Source organism: Rhinichthys klamathensis, unplaced genomic scaffold (assembly GCF_029890125.1).
Source record: "Rhinichthys klamathensis goyatoka isolate OS25496 unplaced genomic scaffold, OSU_Roscu_1.1 h1tg000186l_1, whole genome shotgun sequence".
NCBI lineage: Eukaryota > Metazoa > Chordata > Actinopteri > Cypriniformes > Leuciscidae > Rhinichthys > Rhinichthys klamathensis.
The window spans coordinates 1,818,130-1,838,482 of NW_026606714.1; positions in this window are offsets into that span (position 1 = coordinate 1,818,130).

Genomic DNA, 20,353 nt, shown 5'->3' on the forward strand with positions numbered 1-20,353 from the left:
TCCATGTGACATGATACGGATTTCGATAAGTTGTACTCTATCTTTTAACACACTTTCAGATGCTCGTTCATGTTTATTTCGTGCTGTAACTGGTATTATTAAGGCGGAAGAGAAGATCATGTGCGCTCCGCGCTGCTGCTTCTCTTGAGCTGAGCTGCTGAGCTGAGCTGAGCCAGAGCGATCTCACGCCACAGCGCCAAAACACTATTTATGTTTTTGAATTTCGTAAGAAAATGGACCTAATTTGAAATCTGAGACATTGTTTCATATCAATAGTAACAAAGCACAAAGATTATTGCGATTTATTGGATGGGATGCTCGCTACAATGTTCCATTCATTCATCAACTGAAAACAGCATAGCCCAACGGTTCGTAAAAATCAATGAGAATCGATTAAAATCGACAAATCAATATTTTTTACCTAGTTCAAGTAGCCTACAGTTTTAAAAGTTTCTTCGTCGTCTGTTTTCTTGCGTTTATTTAGCTGATGCTGCCTTAACTGATTCTCTGGTGCTCAGGTGACAGATCGCAATTTATTTCAATCACACAGCACGGAGCATTTTAGTCCTACAGGAATATCTGAACCACAGCCAATCAGAGGAAAAGACCCGCCCAATCTCTATCTCTGATTGGTTTAGACCACGATATGATCCAACAATGCGTGCAAGGAGAACAAAAGACTCGTTTGTGGAGAGGCAGCGGATGCGATCATGCGAGAACGTAGGTGCATAGACAGTAAAAGAAATGGACAGAGCGATCTCATTGGAGCTCAGTTGAGACAGTTGAAGCCCACTTTTAGCGATTTTTGAGAACTTCCGTTCCTGACGCGCAGACTCAAACCGACTCAAACTAAGCTTGATGACGTGAGCAACCTGTCTGACAGACGTTAATCTTCTAGTAGCTGTGCGTGAAAACTGCCAACGTTAATCTTACAGAGACGTGGAACTTGAGCAAAGAGTTCTTTGGCGTGAGTGAGCAGGAGTAAGTATTCCGTTGCTTTTATGGACTCATTATCTATGGGCTTCTCCCTTGACGGGACGTCCCCCCGATTGCCTGCGAGCTTCTCCTCCTGTCTGTACGGTACTTTCTGTACAGCGCGACAGAGAGTCGAGTGGTTATGACGCAATCGTTAGCCTATTTTTACTAAATCTGTTTCCACGGGGCCATAGTGTAACATAGAAGGTAATGGAGCCCTTTATACATTGTCGTGTTTCTTTAGAAATAAATAATGGACAAATGGAGTCTTTAAACGCCTCAGATGTAAAGTTATTCGCTGTCAAAGTGACGCAAAAATGAATGGGAGTCAATGGAAATGCTAACGCAAGTGAAGTTCTGCTACAACATGGCAGCACCCGGCCGGCTTCAACTTCCGGTCGATGGATTACCCCCTTGCGTAGGTGTGCAGGCATGGGGCACGCATGTTCAAGATCACAACGGTGCGCAACGTTTTGCTACGGTTTCCGGGTTGAACGTCATGTTTCCTGGAAACGGTGTGCAACGGGGTTTGAGATGCGTTTTCTCTTGTTTGGTGGGCGTGTCAGAACTGCAGTCCAATCAGCAGCAACATGTATATAAAGCACGGTATAAAAGAGAACTCGCACAATGGAAGTAATTTACAAATGTGTTCGATACGCAACAAATAAGGATATCAGAAGACATGTTTGTCATAAGTATTATTGTACAAATATAGGATATCAACATAATAATGATAGTTTTTTATATTTTTAGCGTCATTGCAAGTGTGTGCATGACATTTGGTATAGAAATAAACAATGCATGTAAAGTGCTTTTCCTAAAAATGAGAAAGAAAATACAGGGTATTAATAAAACATTATGAACAACAAGAATGTGAGGCTAAATAGATGTGTTTTAGTCTTAGGTAATATGTGCTTCCATTTCAGTTTCCACAAATCCCTTCACTCGATTGGGATGTTCTCTTGTGTTCTGGGCGGCAAGTGCAGTAACTGTAACATCGGGCATATTTTGTAGTATTAAACATTTATACCGACTTCATCAGGCTCCGAAAACTCTTCACAAAGAACACAAAAAGCCTTCTCAGCTGCCGTAGTTGCAACTCTTGCGTGATCACAACAGTGCGTTCAACGCATCACCGTTTCTGTTTAAAAGACGTTCTGCAACGTTTTGTCGGCGCTGAAAGCAGCCATGGATTAACGTACTGGGGACTTGCCCAGGGCACTGGGCCAGCAGGGGGCCCTGTAAAATGTACTGTGTCTATTCTTTTCAAATAATAATGTTTATTTTATTTTTATTTTCAGTAAAATTGTGTTAAATATTGAGGAATAATGTGATTTTTTTGCAGTTGCAAAGTATTAACTAGTAAATAAATCAAATAAATAATTTGAATGTATTGCTGCGCTGTTGAGAAGGACATCTAGAGGCGAGTGAAAAGCATTGCGTAATATAAAAGTCAAGCGTAGAAGAAGGTTACTCAAAAAACAAACCAAAAATGAGTTTAAAACCACAACCAAGACAGAACATAGGCTAAGTTGTTTATGTTTTACAATAGGAGCCTATGGGCTTATTTTTTTAACGAAAGGTCAATCTTCATCTTAATAACAGAAGATAAAATACAATACAACAATCTTCAAGTAAATCTTCAAATGTGTAACGGATTGTCACCTTAAAAAGTGTCTTTTGTGGTGGAACAAGCAATGCTATATAGCATCTTAATTTAATCTTTGTTTTATTATTTTAGTTCATTAACTAATTGTTAACTCAACTAATTTAACGTAAAGACTAGGCTACTAGAATTAGGCTACTAATTAAATAAATGTCAACAGCCTAAATGCATTGAATTCCCATTGACTAAAGATTTTTCTAGTCGTCAACTAGTAGCCATTCCTTTAAGCAATTAGTCGACTAATCTCACGTTAATATTAATTTCTGCTTAAATACTGAGTGGAGGCATATAGCCTATTCCGCGCTCAAGCAAGCGCATGCATAAATATTGCCGCAAAGCACCGGCAAAAGCAGGCTAATGATAATATACACTCACCGGCCACTTTATTAGGTACACCTGTCCAACTGCTCGTTAACACTTAATTTCTAAGCAGCCAATCACATGGCGGCAACTCAGTGCATTTAGGCATGTAGACATGGTCAAGACAATCTCCTGCAGTTCAAACCGAGCATCAGTATGGGGAAGAAAGTTGATTTGAGTGACTTTGAACGTGGCATGATTGTTGGTGCCAGAAGGGCTGGTCTGAGTATTTCAGAAACTGCTAATCTACTGGGATTTTCACGCACAACCATCTCTAGGGTTTACAGAGAATGGTCCGAAAAAGAAAAAACATCCAGTGAGCGGCAGTTCTGTGGGCGGAAATGCCTTGTTGATGCCAGAGGTCAGAGGAGAATGGCCAGACTGGTTCGAGCTGATAGAAGGGCAACAGTGACTGAAATAACCACTCGTTACAACCGAGGTATGCAGCAAAGCATTTGTGAAGCCACAACACGCACAACCTTGAGGCGGATGGGCTACAACAGCAGAAGACTCCACCGGGTACCACTCATCTCCACTACAAATAGGAAAAAGAGGCTACAATTTGCAAGAGCTCACCAAAATTGAACAGTTGAAGACTGGAAAAATGTTGCCTGGTCTGATGAGTCTCGATTTCTGTTGAGACATTCAGATGTTAGAGTCAGAATTTGGCGTAAACAGAATGAGAACATGGAACCATCATGCCTTGTTACCACTGTGCAGGCTGGTGGTGGTGGTGTAATGGTGTGGGGGATGTTTTCCTGGCACACTTTAGGCCCCTTAGTGCCAATTGGGCATCGTTTAAATGCCACGGCCTACCTGAGCATTGTTTCTGACCATGTCCATCCCTTTATGGCCACCATGTACCCATCCTCTGATGGCTACTTCCACCATGTCACAAAGCTCTAATCATTTCAAATTGGTTTCTTGAACATGACAATGAGTTCACTGTACTAAAATGGCCTCCACAGTCACCAGATCTCAACCCAATAGAGCATCTTTGGGATGTGGTGGAACGGGAGATTCGCATCATGGATGTGCAGCCGACAAATCTGCGGCAACTGTGTGATGCCATCATGTCAATATGGACCAAACTCCCTGAGGAATGCTTCCAGCACCTTGTTGAATCTATGCCACGAAGAATTGAGGCAGTTCTGAAGGCAAAAGGGGGTCCAACCCATTACTAGCATGGGGTACCTAATAAAGTGGCCGGTGAGTGTATGTCTGGAAAAAAAACTAGGCATTTTTATTGTTTAATAATAATAAAAAAAAAAAAAAAAATCAGTGTCGGCTGCAAACATATTAGGCTATCTATATCTCCGCTGTAAAGTGGATGCGCCTTTAGAGAGAAATGCACCTTTCATATCATATCAGCCTAATCAGCCGGTATTTGCTTTCGATTTGAATTTTTTCGTTTAAAAGTGGACATTTCAAGCTTTATATAGAAATATTCATCATGTATGCAAGGCTATACACACTGTGTTTCAGTTCATTTTTGAGACGCGCTCCAGTTCACGCCACGGAGACCATGAAAGCGCGCCCTGTTTGTTTTATTTTAATTTACCAAAGCACAACGTTTTCTTGTTATTGTGAGTTTACGAAAATAAAAGTAGCTACTTGCGACTGATGCATTATTCTTTTCTGTATAGGCCTATGACCAGAAAAGATTGAGTAGGCCTATTTCACGTTGTTTCCACTGTTGATAGGAAAATGCAAGTGTTTGCGCCGACCCCTGCCATGCAGTGCGCGCTGCACACTCCGCACACGCACTTGGATATGCATTTATCTAAAGTCCCATGAATTCAAAATTGACCATACTTACTTTGTTTGCCTAAATTGATCGTTTTGTGGTGAACAATTCATCCATGCAAGTCAATCCACACAAAAACATTTTTTGGCTTCATAATCTTTAATCAAAATCTGAAATGTCCCCTCCCCTCTGCATTGGAGGACCTTCCCTGATGACGTAGGTTTCACGGTTTGGGCGTCTTCTTAACATCCGTAACCACGCCCCTCCAACTGACAGCAGACAGGCTGAGTGAAAACACCTACTTTTCTAGATCCAATCAGGTGCTAGTTGGAAAAAAAGCCACGCCCACTATTTTGCCTCATTTAGTATTCCGTTTCTCTCGGAAATACGTCACAACACTGGAGAAAAGTCGTTTGCAACTTCCGGTTCACAGGGACTTTAAAGTTAGAGCGAGCTGCCATGCCAGACGGATAAGTCCTTTTCATGTTTAACAAATCAAATCATGCATTTTCTACCTATACCGCGAGTAAGCGCTGCACCAGTTGGAAAAAGGTAAAAGCATAACGAGCGTAACGAGCGAGGGGCCCCACACTAATGCCGAGTTCAGACTGCACGATTTTCAAAATAATCGGGTCACTGTTGTTTTCACACTGCATGACTATCTGGGGTAACATTCAGTTGCTGCTGTGTTCACACTGCACGATTTATCGGCGACAGGAGGTTTCACACTGCATGACTTTACAAAAGAAAGAATCGCCGACAACTTCTGCCTGGTCCGCAAACTACGTTTCACAACCAAACAAACGCGAGAAGTGATAGGAAATAACGGAAGATCACGCGTGCGTCGCGCGACACTGAATTTGTTATTAAAAATGATAGCCTACAAATTGTCTGTGCACTGATTTGTAGCGAAAATGAAAAAAAATAATAAACAGTTTATGCAGGAAATGGTTGGGAAGACGAGGGGAGCAAGGACTGTGTTTTGCAAAGAGAGTTGGGGGTAAATAAATAATTTTGCAAATGTCCTGCTGTTGCTGCTGGTCATGCAAATGTGTGTGCTTTGTTTCTGTTTGATATAATTATAAATATAGGCCTATCTATTAAAATACTGATATTCTGGTCTATAACTCCTCCTCCTCCTCCTCCTCCCTGTATCTTGCTCTCTCGTTGGCTGTCGGTCATCGCCGATGTAGTTTTCAGTCAGAACACATTCACACAGCAGGATTGTGAATCGCCAACAGGTCCAGATATTTAGCATGCCAAATATCTCACGGGCGTCGGCGAGTCGTCGGCTATTCTCTCAGATCGCATCTTTGCTCATTCACACTGCGTGATTGTCACTCGCGTGAACGAGCACCGATTTGCCTGTGATTTCGGGCATTTGTCGGCGATTTCTCAAAACCTGTCGGCGAGCCAAAATCGGGGCTAAAATCGTGCAGTCTGAACTCGGCATAAGGGGGATGCAAAGATGTTGCTGCGTCTGTTATTATTAACATTTCTGATTGTTTAAATGACCAGCGCTTGAGGGTCCCCTTAAAATGCCTGGCTTGCCTGCCCACTGTTGTCCAAAAAATTGGTGAAGGGGGCCTTTGAGACATCCGTGCCCAGGGCACATCATCGCCTTAATCCGTCCCTGCGTAAGTGCACTGGTGCAACCTAGGAAAAATTCTCGTCGCACCCTTACAAATTTTGGTCGCATGTGCGTCGCACCCTTACAAATTGGTCGCACTCTAGAGCCCTGCAGAAAGCGATCAAAGAACAATCCTTCCACACAGCGTGAGTTTATTTGGACAACTCGTTATGAAATCAATGACGCACGTTACACTGCACAACGAAGCTCTTACTGTATGTACATCATCGTGTTTGCATTGGTGAAAACATTAAAGAGAGTGCAGAAACTGTAGCCTGGGAAAACCCAGACAACTTCCGGCAAATTTAGATTTGCTCTGAAAGTTAGTCTGGCAAAGAGCTCATTCAAGCCCATTTCCAATCCGTCGAAATCGAGGCACCAATCAGAAACGTTGGGGCGGGCTTTACACAATGACGACAGCGCTGGATTTTGAAGCAGATTTTGTAGCCTACATTACAAAGATAGATGCCGCATCCGTCGAACACCACTCCTTCGAATCAGCTATCGTGTCTGTTTTAAGCGATTTGAACGTTTCCTTTTTGTTAAAAACCGAGCAAAGAACAAAACTCAGGAGATGTTTCTCCGCCGCTCTGCATACGTCATCTCCTTCATCGCTCTGATTGGTTTTAGGTCTATCCGCGATGTCTGTTGGTTTGATTTGTTAAACATGAAAAGGACTTATCCCCTCTGGAAATTATTTGTCTATGGCCAGACCATAACTCAGTTACAACTGAGAATGGTCTGGTTTTAACCAGGCTATAGAAACTGCTTTGCAATGATAAGATCTTCATTCTCGCGATCAACAGACTGTCATCTGCTGCTCAATGCTCATCACGGCAACATTTTATGTGATGGGAATAGATCTTAATACTTTAAAAACTTCTCACGATTCGTTGATCTCGATAGCTGTAGGCTAATAGTAGAAATGTATAATAGCTGTAGTAAAAGTATTCGAGAGAGTTTCACATGTAATATGTAGCTATTTCATATGCAAGCATGTCAGCCAATCACAGCAGTGGGCGGTTACACTGAATCCCACAGCAGACACGCCCCTTCAAACAGAGCGTTCAAATCATAGGCTAAAATCAGGCTAGAAAAAAATGCCTGTTTATTTCTAAATTATGACTATTTTTGATCTAAAAAACATACTATAACATTATAAGGGCAACCCAGGAAACATTATACAATAATAAAATAACCCCATGTCAGGGGACCTTTAATGATTGGATTCCACAACTGATAAAAAAAACATTAAAAAAATACAAGACAATACAGCATTTACTGTAGGTGTACCAAGTGAACAAAATTTACTGATGGCTTAATTTAAGAAATTTTCTATTGCGCTTCTGATTTGGCTGGGAGATTCTCTTATTTTGGGTGCGCAACAGTGAAATTGTCCAGATAGGTAACTCCAGTTGGAATCTTCACCCCAAAATGGAGGCCGCGCTATCGAAGCACCACCTAGTGGCTGTTACCAAAAAAGCATCAGAGTTTCGCCTCTTGTTCTTCTATATACTCTTTGGTTATGCTTAGTAGGACGCTCACGCTGTTGTTGTTCCCTATCAAGGCTACGGAACTTCGACATTACGAATGTCGTATATGGGAACTCCTCTCATCCTTCACTTCCGCTGAAATCTTATAGGCTAACGCCAGCAGAGCTGGCCAATTGACGCGAATATGCAAATACTGACACCTCGTAGCAGTATATAAGCAAGAAGCGCCAATTCCTTCTTTAGAATCTCTCTCTTCACGCTCAAATCGTGTGCTAGAAAGCTGATACTACTCAACAAACTTTGGATCAATTCGCTGTCGTTGAAGGTGCGCCGGAGATACCTGAACTGTCTCCAGCATCCGATGGCGACCGTTTGCAACCTATGCTCGGGCCCCATAGTGCCCCCAGACATGCACCTGTTTTGCGTCGCGTGCATGGGGCTGGCCCACGCTGAGTCAGCCCTCAGGGATGGAGGGTCCTGCGATCTCTGTGCAGACATGTCCCTCTGAGCCCTCAAGGCCAGGCGGGACGAAGCTCGCGCTGCTGCGGGGATTGGGCCTGCTGCCGCCTCCGAGCTGCTGGCAGGCCCCCCCATTTGTGGAGTTGAGGTTCGACCCCCGGTGAGTTTCCCCGACCCTTCCTTTCAACCCCCTCGCGAGGTCGCTGACTTCGTGTCCTTCGGGGCGAGTGAGGAGGAAGACTCTATGTCCTTGTCGGCCTCCGAGAACGACTGGGGTGCGGAGCAGGCCGCTCCTCTGGCAACCACGGAGCAAGAGACCCCGGCGGACCTGCAGGAAGAGCTCTTCCGTATCCTCTCGAAGGCCGTCGAGGAATTGGATTTATCGTGGAAAGCCCCCGAGGAGCCATCAAAGAGCAAGCTGGATACGTGGTTCCTCCAATCGAGCCGCCGTCAGGCCGCTTCGAGAAGAGGAACACCGTTCTTTCCCGACGTGCATGAGCACGTGGTGAAGTCGTGGGCGGCCCCGCAATCGGCGCGCACCCTCACTTCAACCCAGGCCATGTTTGCCCCCGTGGACGAGGCGGGAGACCATGGCTACCTCCGCATCCCCCCTGTCGAGGAGACCGTCGCCGCACATCTCTGCCCGTCGGCTCCCGCCCTGGGCTCGGACCGCAGCCTGCCGTCCCGAGCTTGCAGGTTTACGGCTCACCAGGCTAACAAGGCCTACGGCGCCGCGGGGGAGGCGGTTTCTGCACTACACGCCATGGCCGTTCTTCAGGTGCTGCAGGCCAAGCAGTTGAAGTCTCTGGATGGCGCCGCCTCTGTCGACGCTGACGCCATCCGGGATCTCCGTTCGGCCACGGACCTCGCGCTCCTGGCCACGAAGCGCTCGGCCCAGGCGATTGGCCGTTCGATGGGGTATCTGGTGGTCCTCCGCAGACACCTGTGGCTCACCCTATCGGACGTGCAGGAGGCGGACAGGAAGAAGCTGTTAAATGCACCGATCTCCCCTGCAGGCCTGTTCGGAGACGCAGTGGAAAAGGTAACCGAGCGATACTTCGAGACGCAGAAAAAGGCGAAGGCGATGAGTCACATGATTCCTCGGAGGGCGCCGATGCCTCCGCCGCCGCAGCCCCGCTCTCGCTCGTTTTCCGCCTCGGGTCATCAACCTCAAGCTGCGGCCAGGCATCAGCCAGCGCCGCGGCCGGGACCGGAGGCCCGTAAAGGCCGAAGCGGCCAGTGGCATGGAGCGGGAAACAAGAGGCCGGCTCAGAGGAGCCTGCGCAGGAAGCCCACCGCGTCCAAGTGACGCGCTCGAGAGCACGAGGTCCCTCAGCGTTCTGCGAGCGACACGTCCAGTTATGTTGTGAATGTTGTGTGTTCGAAAATAAAGCAAATTACTTCTTCACAAACAGAGCTTTTTTCTCTTCTTGCACCACACACTGTGTTACCCGCCCTGCCCTCGAGCAGCGCAGAGTCACGGTCATTAACTATAAAGGCACCTCACGGGAAGCGCGAGGTGTCTATTTCCAGCCCTCACATAGCGGCGATGACCGCAGGTTTAGTTCAGTCCACACTCAGTCGTTTCCAGACAGCGTGAGAAGCTATTACGGGCATTTCGCCGTGGGTGTTGAACGTAATTCGGCGCGGGTATACACTTCAGTTCAAACGCAGACCTCCCCGTTTTCGCGGCGTAATTCAGTCATTAACTTTGCCCCAAAGTGCTCACATACTGAGACAAGAAGTGTGCAGCCTGCTCGAGAAGAAAGCGATAGAACCCGTCCCCCCGAGCGAGCGGGAGAGCGGGTTCTACAGCCGCTACTTCGTAGTGCCGAAGAAGGGAAGGGGTCTCCGCCCTATACTGGATCTGAGACCCATCAACAGAGCGCTTCACAAGCGCGCCTTCAGGATGACCACACTGAAGCAAATCCTGGCGCAAATTCGCCCCGGGGATTGGTTCGCTTCGGTGGATTTAAAGGACGCTTACTTTCATATTCAGATAGTAAAGCATCACAGGCGTTTCCTGAGGTTTGCGTTCGAGAATTCAGTGTACCAATACACGGTGCTTCCCTTTGGGCTAGCTCTCGCTCCTCGAACGTTTTCAAAATGCATGGACGCGGCACTTTCACCCGTCAGATCGAGCGGGATGCGCGTTTTGAATTATCTGGACGACTGGCTGGTTCTCGCGCAGTCGAAAGAAACGCTGGTCAGCCATGTGGAAGTCCTCCTTCGTCACTTGGAGATGCTCGGTTTGAAGGTGAACTTCCAGAAAAGTGTGCTCACACCGAGTCAGACTTCCACTTTCCTGGGAATATGCTTGGATTCGGTGAGAATGAGAGCGTGTCTCTCCCTCGAGCGAGCGGAGGCTCTGAGCTCTTCTCTCGGTCGCTTCAGACCAGGCAGGCTCGTCCCTCTGAAGGAATTTCAGAGACTATTGGGACGGATGGCAGCGGCTTCTTCAGTGTGTCATCTGGGGCTGCTGCAAATGAGACCGCTTCAACACTGGCTGAAAACGCGCGTTCCCCCGAGTGCGTGGTATTCCGGCCACAAGCGCATTATGGTCACCCGCGGATGCGCCCGCGCCCTGGCCCCATGGAAGAACCCCGATCTCTTCAGCTCAGGCGTCCCTATGGGGTTAGTGACACGGCGCGTGGAGATCCTGACGGACGCCTCGTCCACCGGATGGGGGGCGGTCTGCTTGGGCAAGCCCACCTCGGGTCGGTGGTCAGAGAGGCAGATGGAGTGGCACATAAATCGCTTGGAGCTGGAAGCGGTCTCTCTAGCTCTCAAAGTTTTCCGGTCTCGGCTGGAGCAGCAACATGTGTTGATTCGGACCGACAACACTTCCGTGGTCTCGTACATAAATCGTCAAGGTGGTGTACATTCCAGAGCCCTATTCAAGCAGGCGGAATCCCTTCTGCTGTGGGCGGACCGGTTCTTCCTCTCGGTGAGAGCGGCGCACATCCCCGGTGTTCTAAATCGCGGGGCGGATATGCTCTCGAGGAGCGGGATTCCTCAAGGGGAATGGAGGCTTCACCCCGGGACGGTTCAGTTGATATGGAATCGTTTCGGCAGGGCGGAGGTCGACCTCTTTGCGACGAGCGAGAACACGCATTGTCAGATGTTCTTTTCGCTGTCCCGTTCCCCTCGGGAGACGGACGCGCTAACTGCGCGGTGGCCGAAAGGCTGTCTCTACGCTTTTCCTCCGGTGAAAATCTTGCCCTTGGTGTTGTGCAAAATCAGGGAGGAGAAGGCGTGGGTGACTCTGGTAGCTCCGAACTGGCCGAATCAGCCTTGGTTCGCGGACTTGGTGGAGTTACTAGCAGGGCAGCCATGGGAGATTCCGCTCAGGAAGGACCTGCTGTCACAAGCGAGCGGAACGATCTGGCATCACAGCCCCGGTCTGTGGAGCCTTCATGTGTGGCCGCTGCAGGGTCGCTGAGCGGGCGGGATGCGCTACACGCGCGGGTTTTGAATACCATCGCGGAAGCGAGAGCCCCGTCCACCAGGCGCCTGTACGCTCTGAAGTGGGGTGTTTTCTCAAAATGGTGTCAGGATGACGATATAGACCCAGCGAACTGCTCTGTGTCGGTTATTCTGCGCTTTCTTCAGCACAGGATGGATGAAGGGAGCCTTCCATCCACTCTGAAGGTATACGTGGCCGCTATTGCAGCGTTTCACCCCCCTGTTGATGGACAGTCTATCGGCAGGCATGCGTCGGTGACTCGGTTCCTCAGGGGAGCTAGGAGATTACGCCCTGCACGGCCGCCTTCGGTGCCGCCGTGGGATTTAGCTTTGGTCTTGGAAGCATTGTCACGACCACCGTTTGAGCCCTTAGCTTCTATTGCCATTAAGGAGCTTTCGGTAAAAACGGCGCTGCTTCTCGCTCTCGCTTCGGCGAAGCGGGTTGGGGATTTACAGGCTTTCTCTGTAAGTGAGGATTGTATTCGCTTTGGGCCGGGAAACTGTAATGTAACTCTCAGACCGAGGCCGGGCTATGTCCCTAAATCACTCAATACCCCGTTCAGAGCGCAGATAGTTTCTCTGCCGTCACTGTAGCTGAGCCATCAACCTCCCAGGGTTCGGATGCTCAGAGTGCTATTTGCCCAGTCAGAGCACTTCGGGAATACATTTCTCGTTCGGCGGCTTTTCGGAAATCGGACCAGCTGTTTGTGTGCTTTGGTGGGTGCAACAAGGGACGGGGAGTCTCTAAACAGAGGCTTGCTCACTGGATTGTGGACGCTATTGTTTGGGCTTATGATCGCCTGGGGCAGTAATGCCCTCTTAACGTCAAGGCTCATTCAACTAGGGCGGTTGCCTCCTCGTAGGCCTGAACTAAGGGGATGTCTATTCAGGATTTATGTCTTGCGGGTGGCTGGTCTTCTCAGAACACGTTTGCCAGGTTTTATAACACAGCATTGAGAGAGCTGCTCTGCGCTTTGCTCATGAGTTGTTCTGTGCTTTTGTGTATTTTTACTGTTGCCACCGCTATGCGTTGGCCTTCTCTTACTGTTGTTGTTGCCCTGTTGTTCTTCAGTGCAAACTTTCCCCGGTTATACTGCTCGGGATATGCAAATTCTGGCAGTGTTTTGTAAGCTTGTGATAGGTCCTTTTGGGCCTATCAGAGGTTAGTGGTTCGCTATTGGCCAATCTCAGCCTATCGGAAGCTTGCATGCTGGGAGGGCGTTTTTTTGGTATTGGATCTGTGTCAGTGGTTTGTTTTGGCTACCACGGCGCTATTCTATACTGTTCCCATGTACGACATTCGTAATGTCGAAGTTCCGTAGCCTTGATAGGGAACGTCTCCGGTTACTTACGTAACCTCGGTTCCCTGAGAGGCAAGGAACGAGACATTACACTTGCCGCCGTGTTCGCTATTGATTTTAGCGTTTTGTTCGATTCTAAAGAAGGAATTGGCGCTTCTTGCTTATATACTGCTACGAGGTGTCAGTATTTGCATATTCGCGTCAATTGGCCAGCTCTGCTGGCGTTAGCCTATAAGATTTCAGCGGAAGTGAAGGATGAGAGGAGTTCCCATTTACGACATTCGTAATGTCTCGTTCCTTGCCTCTCAGGGAACCGAGGTTACGTAAGTAACCGGAGACGTTTTGTTCAAACATTTTGGACCATGACAAGCAGACTAGAAGAGGACTAGAACGAAGTTCAACATCTTTCGAGATGCCGAGAGGTCCGCGTCCGCGACTAACTTCGACTTGACAGAGACGCGAGTGTTCCATGTACTTTATTAGACAGGGGCCGGTTGCACCAGCTGTGCGTAAGTTACAACTTAGCCTAGTTTTGACGTAAATGGGCACTAAGTTACAACTTACGCACTACTAAATATTTTTCCGTTGCACCATTAAACCTAGTTTAAACGTAACTCAACGTTCCAACTAAATATTTACGGCAGCTCCGATCAGGAGTAACGGTTGGAATAAAATATCAGACAGACGTTGAACTGCATCAATAAGCTCTTCTTTTACCTGACAGACTTCAATTCTTTAGACATATATGATAATGCTGACATTTACACTCGCTTACATTTTAAGAGAGAGAACATTGTGTGAAAAGATTACTTTGTTAGCAGCTCTTTAACACGAACCCGTCCTAAACATAGACTGTAAAAAATAGGTCCTAAAGAGCGCCGCTGTTTGCATCGGTCCATGTTGTGCATGTCAAATAATTAATAAACGTAATTTCTTGTTTTTTGTATGAATATTTATTTATTGATCCTTATTAATTTCATTTCAAATACAGTTTCTGAATGTTATAAAAACACTTATGTTATTCATGATCAAGTATCGTATTAAATGGAAACTTAATTTTACCGTTAGTAACGTGAGGCAAAAGAAGTTAGAATAAAGGATAAACTGAAATTCACAGCATTTCAACACAACTTCTGCTCACGTATTTGAAGGCTGCTATTGGTTCTTCGAGGTTAAACGTCATATTATGCGACTACGCATTACTTTACGGAGAGTTTACGACCTACTAGCTAAAGTTCTACCTTACGAACAAATGGTGCAACGGAATAAAGTACAGTTACAAACTAGCTAGTAGTTACTAAGCCTCTAGTGTGGACTTTACGTTACAATTTAAGAAAGAAGTTACGAACGGCTGGTGCAACCCTACCCAGGTGAGCAAATGTAAAAAACTAATCAATGTTATTAAGTTCAGCATGATGAAATGTTAGAATATGATCTGTATGTTATTCTAATGTTGATCTAGCTTACTGCTGCTAGTCTCACACAGCCAACAACAAACAACTAACTAACAACATTCAACACACTCAAATGCCGTTTAGTGTGATAGTGTAACTGTTAGAGCAAGTGTAACCCCCAATTTCCACCAACTGCGGAACGGCTGCGGATCCGCTCAGGAACGGCGGCGGAGTCAATAGGTTTCCATTAAAGTCAATGTGTGCATTTTCACTGACTGCGTTCCGACTCCGTCCCAGCTCCGGCGTCCCGCAGCCCTCCGGAGAAGATACGCAGAGTTTCTATTTTTGCCGGATGCCGGAGAACGCCGCAGCAAGTCGAGCACAGAAACTAAATAAAACATCCGGTAATTTCCAAAATAAAAATATAGTTTTCCCTTTTCCAACAAGTACAATATTTAACTTTATTTACACAGCCTACTACTTTCCCAATACATTAAAAAAAGAACCCAAATAAACATTAAGCATTTTATAAGTTGATTATATTTAATTATAAATATAGTATTAGAATCACAATAATCTCCACAAAAAAGGGAGATCAGCAGGTCAGCACAGAGTTGTTTCCCCTGTACTCCTCTGGATGGAAACAAACTGTTGTTGGTTTTGTGGTTCTGTTTATTGAAACTAAATCCGGTTATATCGCGCGATCAAACGTAAATTCGCGAGATATCGTATGTCCTCGTGACTTCAGCTGTCAGTCATGGCCGCAGCCGTTCCGCAACAAATCCGTATCTGGTAGGTATTGAAAGGATAATTCCGGTATTTAACACTTTGAGTCTATTTTCTAGTTTGTTTTGGATGAACTAGAGTGGTGGACTTAGAAATTTTGACGATGGGTCCTGTCTCGACTTTTTTAATATTTTAGAATCGCCTCTGAGCGCTTCAGAGTGGATGTCTATGGGCATGCTCAAACATGTCCTTAAAACAACCCTTAACGTTCGTTTTCAAAACTGTGCAACTCACCGAGTGGTTAGTGGTGTTCGTTGATGTTCCAAAACAAGTAGCGTAGCGAAATACAGTTTCTGTCGAGTTTTATTTGCCATTTTTTTAAATCGCATTGATGTCTGCTGGAGGACTCAGTGCTCGTTGATATTACTGCGCTACCGGAAATGGAAAGGGGTCTGTTTACATTTGGTTGTAGTCTTTTCGCTCGGTTCTCCGTCTCTCAGAAGGCTAGCGTGAGCTGAGCAGCTGCGGCAAAGTGGTTGTCGCCATCAAGTGGTCGGGGGTGTGCTAACGCTTCAGACTCAAATATCGAGCGGAAGTTTATACGCGGTTGTGAGGTATCTGAAAAAATAGCTCCAGTATAGCAAATAACACGGATTGAAAGCATACATTGCGCCGATATATTTGTTTTTAATCATCAACGAACACCACTAACCACTCGGTGAGTTGCACAGTTTTGAAAACGAACGTTAAGGGTTGTTTTAAGGACATGTTTGAGCATGCCCATAGACATCCACTCTGAAGCGCTCAGAGGCAATTCTAAAATAGTCAAAAAGTCGAGACAGGACCCATCGTCAAAATTTCTAAGTCCACCACTCTAGTTCATCCAAAACAAACTAAAAAATAGACTCAACGTGTTAAATACCGGAATTATCCGGACGGCGGAGCACGGATTCGACACGCAGCGGAGCCGATCCGCAGCCGTTCTGCAGTTGGTGGAAATCCGGGGTAACTGTTAGAGCAAGCGAAACAGCGCTGCGTTACCTCAAGTTTAATTCGTCTAATAAACTGACCTGTGAGTAACTTATTAATTTAGCACTTGCGTGTAACGTTAGTTCGGTAGAATGAAATGTCCTTAATCCTTAATATCCGCGCGGGACTCGCGTTACGTGTGGCGCTGGTGTTACGTCTCTCATTAGCAACCGCGCCCTGCTTCATACCACAGTCATGTTAAAAACATCACTGTATTCACTCATCCATAAAAGATCCATCAGCTTGACGACAATATCCATAATTCCGCTTGATGCTTTGCGTCATCGATATACACCTTTGTTTTTGTAAGAGATTAGCGACCCCTGGTGGCCAAAAATTACATACTGTACGTTTAACAAAAATATCTAGGTCAGAAATATCTCAGATTTCATAAAAAAAGATCTTCATGTGTGTTCCAAAGATTAACGAAAATCTTACAGGTTACATGAGGGTGAGTAATTACTGACATAATTTAAATTTTTGGGTGAACTACCCCTTTAATCTATATTATTATCTTTTACTTTGCTGTCTCTCTTGTTTAGATTTTCTTCAGCCAAACTGATTTGGCTAAATGAAGCTCTGTTGTCACTTGTCACCTGACAAAACTTTATCGTCATGACTCGTTCTCAGTGCTGCATATCACATTAGCATGTAGTGAGTGAGGTGCTGCCCTGAAATCAACAGGATTATATGCATATGTGGCTCACTGGCCGAATCCTCTCAGTCCTCTTGTGAATTTTGCCAAGCTGGCATCTCTTCTGCAGTGTAATTTAATGCTTCTCCGTCTCTAAGAACAAACCCCCCTTACTCACCCAAAATAGCAGTGTTTTTCTGCACCCCACTGTGATATGAACACTGTTCGGATCATTATAGCTCAGAGGCAGAAATAAATGGCAATATCGCATGCGACGACAGTGTTGCAGACTGCATGAGATGGTCAAAAGCCATCTGTGAGAATTGTGCTTCTGGTGGGTGTTAATTTTCTCCTGAAAAGCTCTTCCTCATATCTTTAATTAGTTAAAGAGGATTTAGTTAATAATAGTTGATGGTGAAACCCCAAGGGTGTCTAATATTAAAATGGTTCTCCTCGGTGAGGAATTCATTTTTTGTCCATTCAGTATTTTCCCTTTGGGCTTATAGTCCAATATCACATTTTACAGTGAACCTCTCAAGCTATTGGGGGCGGGGGCGGGGGCGGGGGCGGGGGGGGGGGACAGTCTTGGTTTGTGTCTGACAAGAATTTCAATCACACAACTGCTGATATTTGCTGCAGATTGCTGCATTGATCAATGTTTTTTATAGAGACCGAAATCACTGCTGAAAAGGCTATTGAATGCTTTTTACAGTCACATAATTCTTCTATTTTCTTTTTTCTTTTGTTTCTCGATCCTGAAGGTCTATACACTTCACTGAAAGAGTGACATTTAGGTGGACGTGACTGTTTAGGTCACAAAAGATTTAATTTTAAGAATCTAATTTATCTGTTCTATCTTGGTTTTCCCTCTTGGACTGTAACACTGGCTTTGCTATAATTTAGAAAAAACTAAATTGAATAATTATTCTCTGTAAGTTTTATTTATAAGGTAACATATAATAACCCCTACTTTAGGGGTTTACTAAATTACTAAAAATAAGAAATGATAAAAAAAAAATCTTAGTCTGATAAAGTAAAAACTTTATGCTTTTGCATACAAGAAAATATGTAAATTGAACTAATAAAAAATGTCTTCTGAAAATGTAGAAAAAGAGAGATCTGCTACACTCTAAAAAAATGTGTTGGCTCAACAACAACAAAAATTAACACAAATGTTTGCATCAATTTTTTAAAGTTATGACAACTTCAAATGAAATTTCGTTCAACCGACAAACTACATTGAGTTTACATTTATTTTTGAGTAATCAACTTAAAAATTTGTGTTATACCATAAATTATTAAGTCACTCAAACTACTTGAGTTGTCGCCCTAGAACCAGTTAATCTTAATTGCACACAGTATTAAGTTAATGTAATGTTCATTATGTAATGTAACATTATTATGTCAACAGAACCCCAAAAATAATGTTTGCAACTTGAATAAATGTATGGTTGCAAGTTATTGATTTAATTAAACCTTTTAAGTTGTGGTAACAGGCCCACTGAATTACATTTTAGAGTGTATATGTATCCTCCACTTCTGTTTGATATCTTTGTATGATTTTTAAATGTAAAACGTGTAATTTCTGCAAGGTTAGCATCACCAAAAGTATTGGTAATTATTGTTTTTAAACAGGTTTTGCTGCACTCCCCTTGTTTTCCATTGGTTGGACAAACCCCAGAATCCCACCCCAGAGTGGTATACCTTGGAAACTTGGAACCTGGATAACGCCGTTCATCTCAATGGCAGTCATTTGGCCAGCGCACACATCCCTAGAAGTATGTGATCTGTTGGCTGCATGCCATCTTTGCTTCATGGGTTGTAAACTTTTATTTTATTTAAGTGGAAATGTGATTTATTCCTGTGAATTTTCTGCATCATTACTCCAGTCTTCAGTGTCACATGATCCTTCAGAAATCAGTGTTTTTACAGTGAAATTCTGCTGATTTAGTGCTCAAGATTTTTTAAAAATCATTATCAATGTTGAAAATCAAGCTTGGCGTCAGTTCTGGCAGGTCACGTTAGTCAAGCTCGCATCAGCTGATCCACGTCTACCTATAGGAATTTGACGCCTATCACAGCATCCATAAGCTCCTTCAGTATTATCAGCAGCTATCGCGTTTCTCAGGAGCTAATTACCCTCCTCCATCCCCAGCTCCTCCTCTCGTCAGTCAGGATTTGGCATTCTGATTCCCCTTGAATCAGAATAAATTCTCGAATTATATTGTACTTTAAAATCTTGAATTAATGATATCGGCAATCCATTCATGTTGGTTCTGTTCTGTTTACCCTAAGGGGGGTTATTGCTGCTCTTGCTCTAGTTTTTGCCCAGAACAGAACCAAACCGCCAATCCAAACTAGGCCTATATGCTAATTGTCAATCGTATTTGATGATAGTGGTCCTGACAGAAACACTTGTGCTGCTTAATATTGTTTGTAGAAACTGATCCGCCCCCACCCCCACCCCCAGGATTCTTTGATGAATAGAAAGTTTAAAAGTACAGAATTGATCTTAAATAATCTACAAATGTCTTTACTGTCACGTTTTATCAATTTAATGCATATTTGCTGAAAAACAGTATTAATTTCTTTAAAAATATCCTTTTGAACATAACTTATTCATTATGTGAATAGCATGTTTCTCCATTGAAGGCCATTCAAAAGTACATATACAGACAAACAGGGACTCAGACAATGTTTTAATAGCACCACAGTTTACATTTTTCAAGGAAATCCACCTACACATGGTTTGCTTACTCTTGTCTTTGAATCGCTGAGATAGGACAAGCATTATAACATCAAACAAATTACACACAGAACCTTTTGAAATGGGTGAAAGGTCATAAACAACTTTCATCTCGCCTCATCCCCTTCTCCTTCCTCTACCTCTCTCCTTTAATATTTGTGGCACACTCATCAAGAGTGAACAACAGAATGAGTTTACATGACAGACATCTTTTGTCTTTGATATGGTACATATTGTCTCTGGATAAGGTTTCCATCGTTGGAACACTAGCGATTAGACTTGTGTAGTATGATCGCAGGTGAAATTTTCTCATTTGTGTGTAAGCAGCAGGGTGCCTGTGAGATCCGTACCATCTTTGAACGCTGACTTTGAACATTCTTCATCTAAAGCTTCAATGTAAATCAAGCTGTAACCTCAGCAAGGTGAACTCTGAAAACACAAAAGCCTTCGCTGCTATAGTAGCCACTCCTAGTCAGAACACGTACTTCCATATGTGAATGAATAAAACTAAAATTGAGTTCCAAAATGAGGTGTAGTCAAGCTATATTATATTTTATTTTATTAGGCTATAGGCCTATTATAAAATTGTTGTTTCCCTCTTGATTTCAACATGAAATTTTAGATGGTTTTGGATAGAAGTTGTCAAAAACGGCTATTTAGCTGTCTTTCTTTCAAAAATAAAAATCTTAATGACCCCAAAATTTTGTCTTGTAAATGTGGTGAAATCA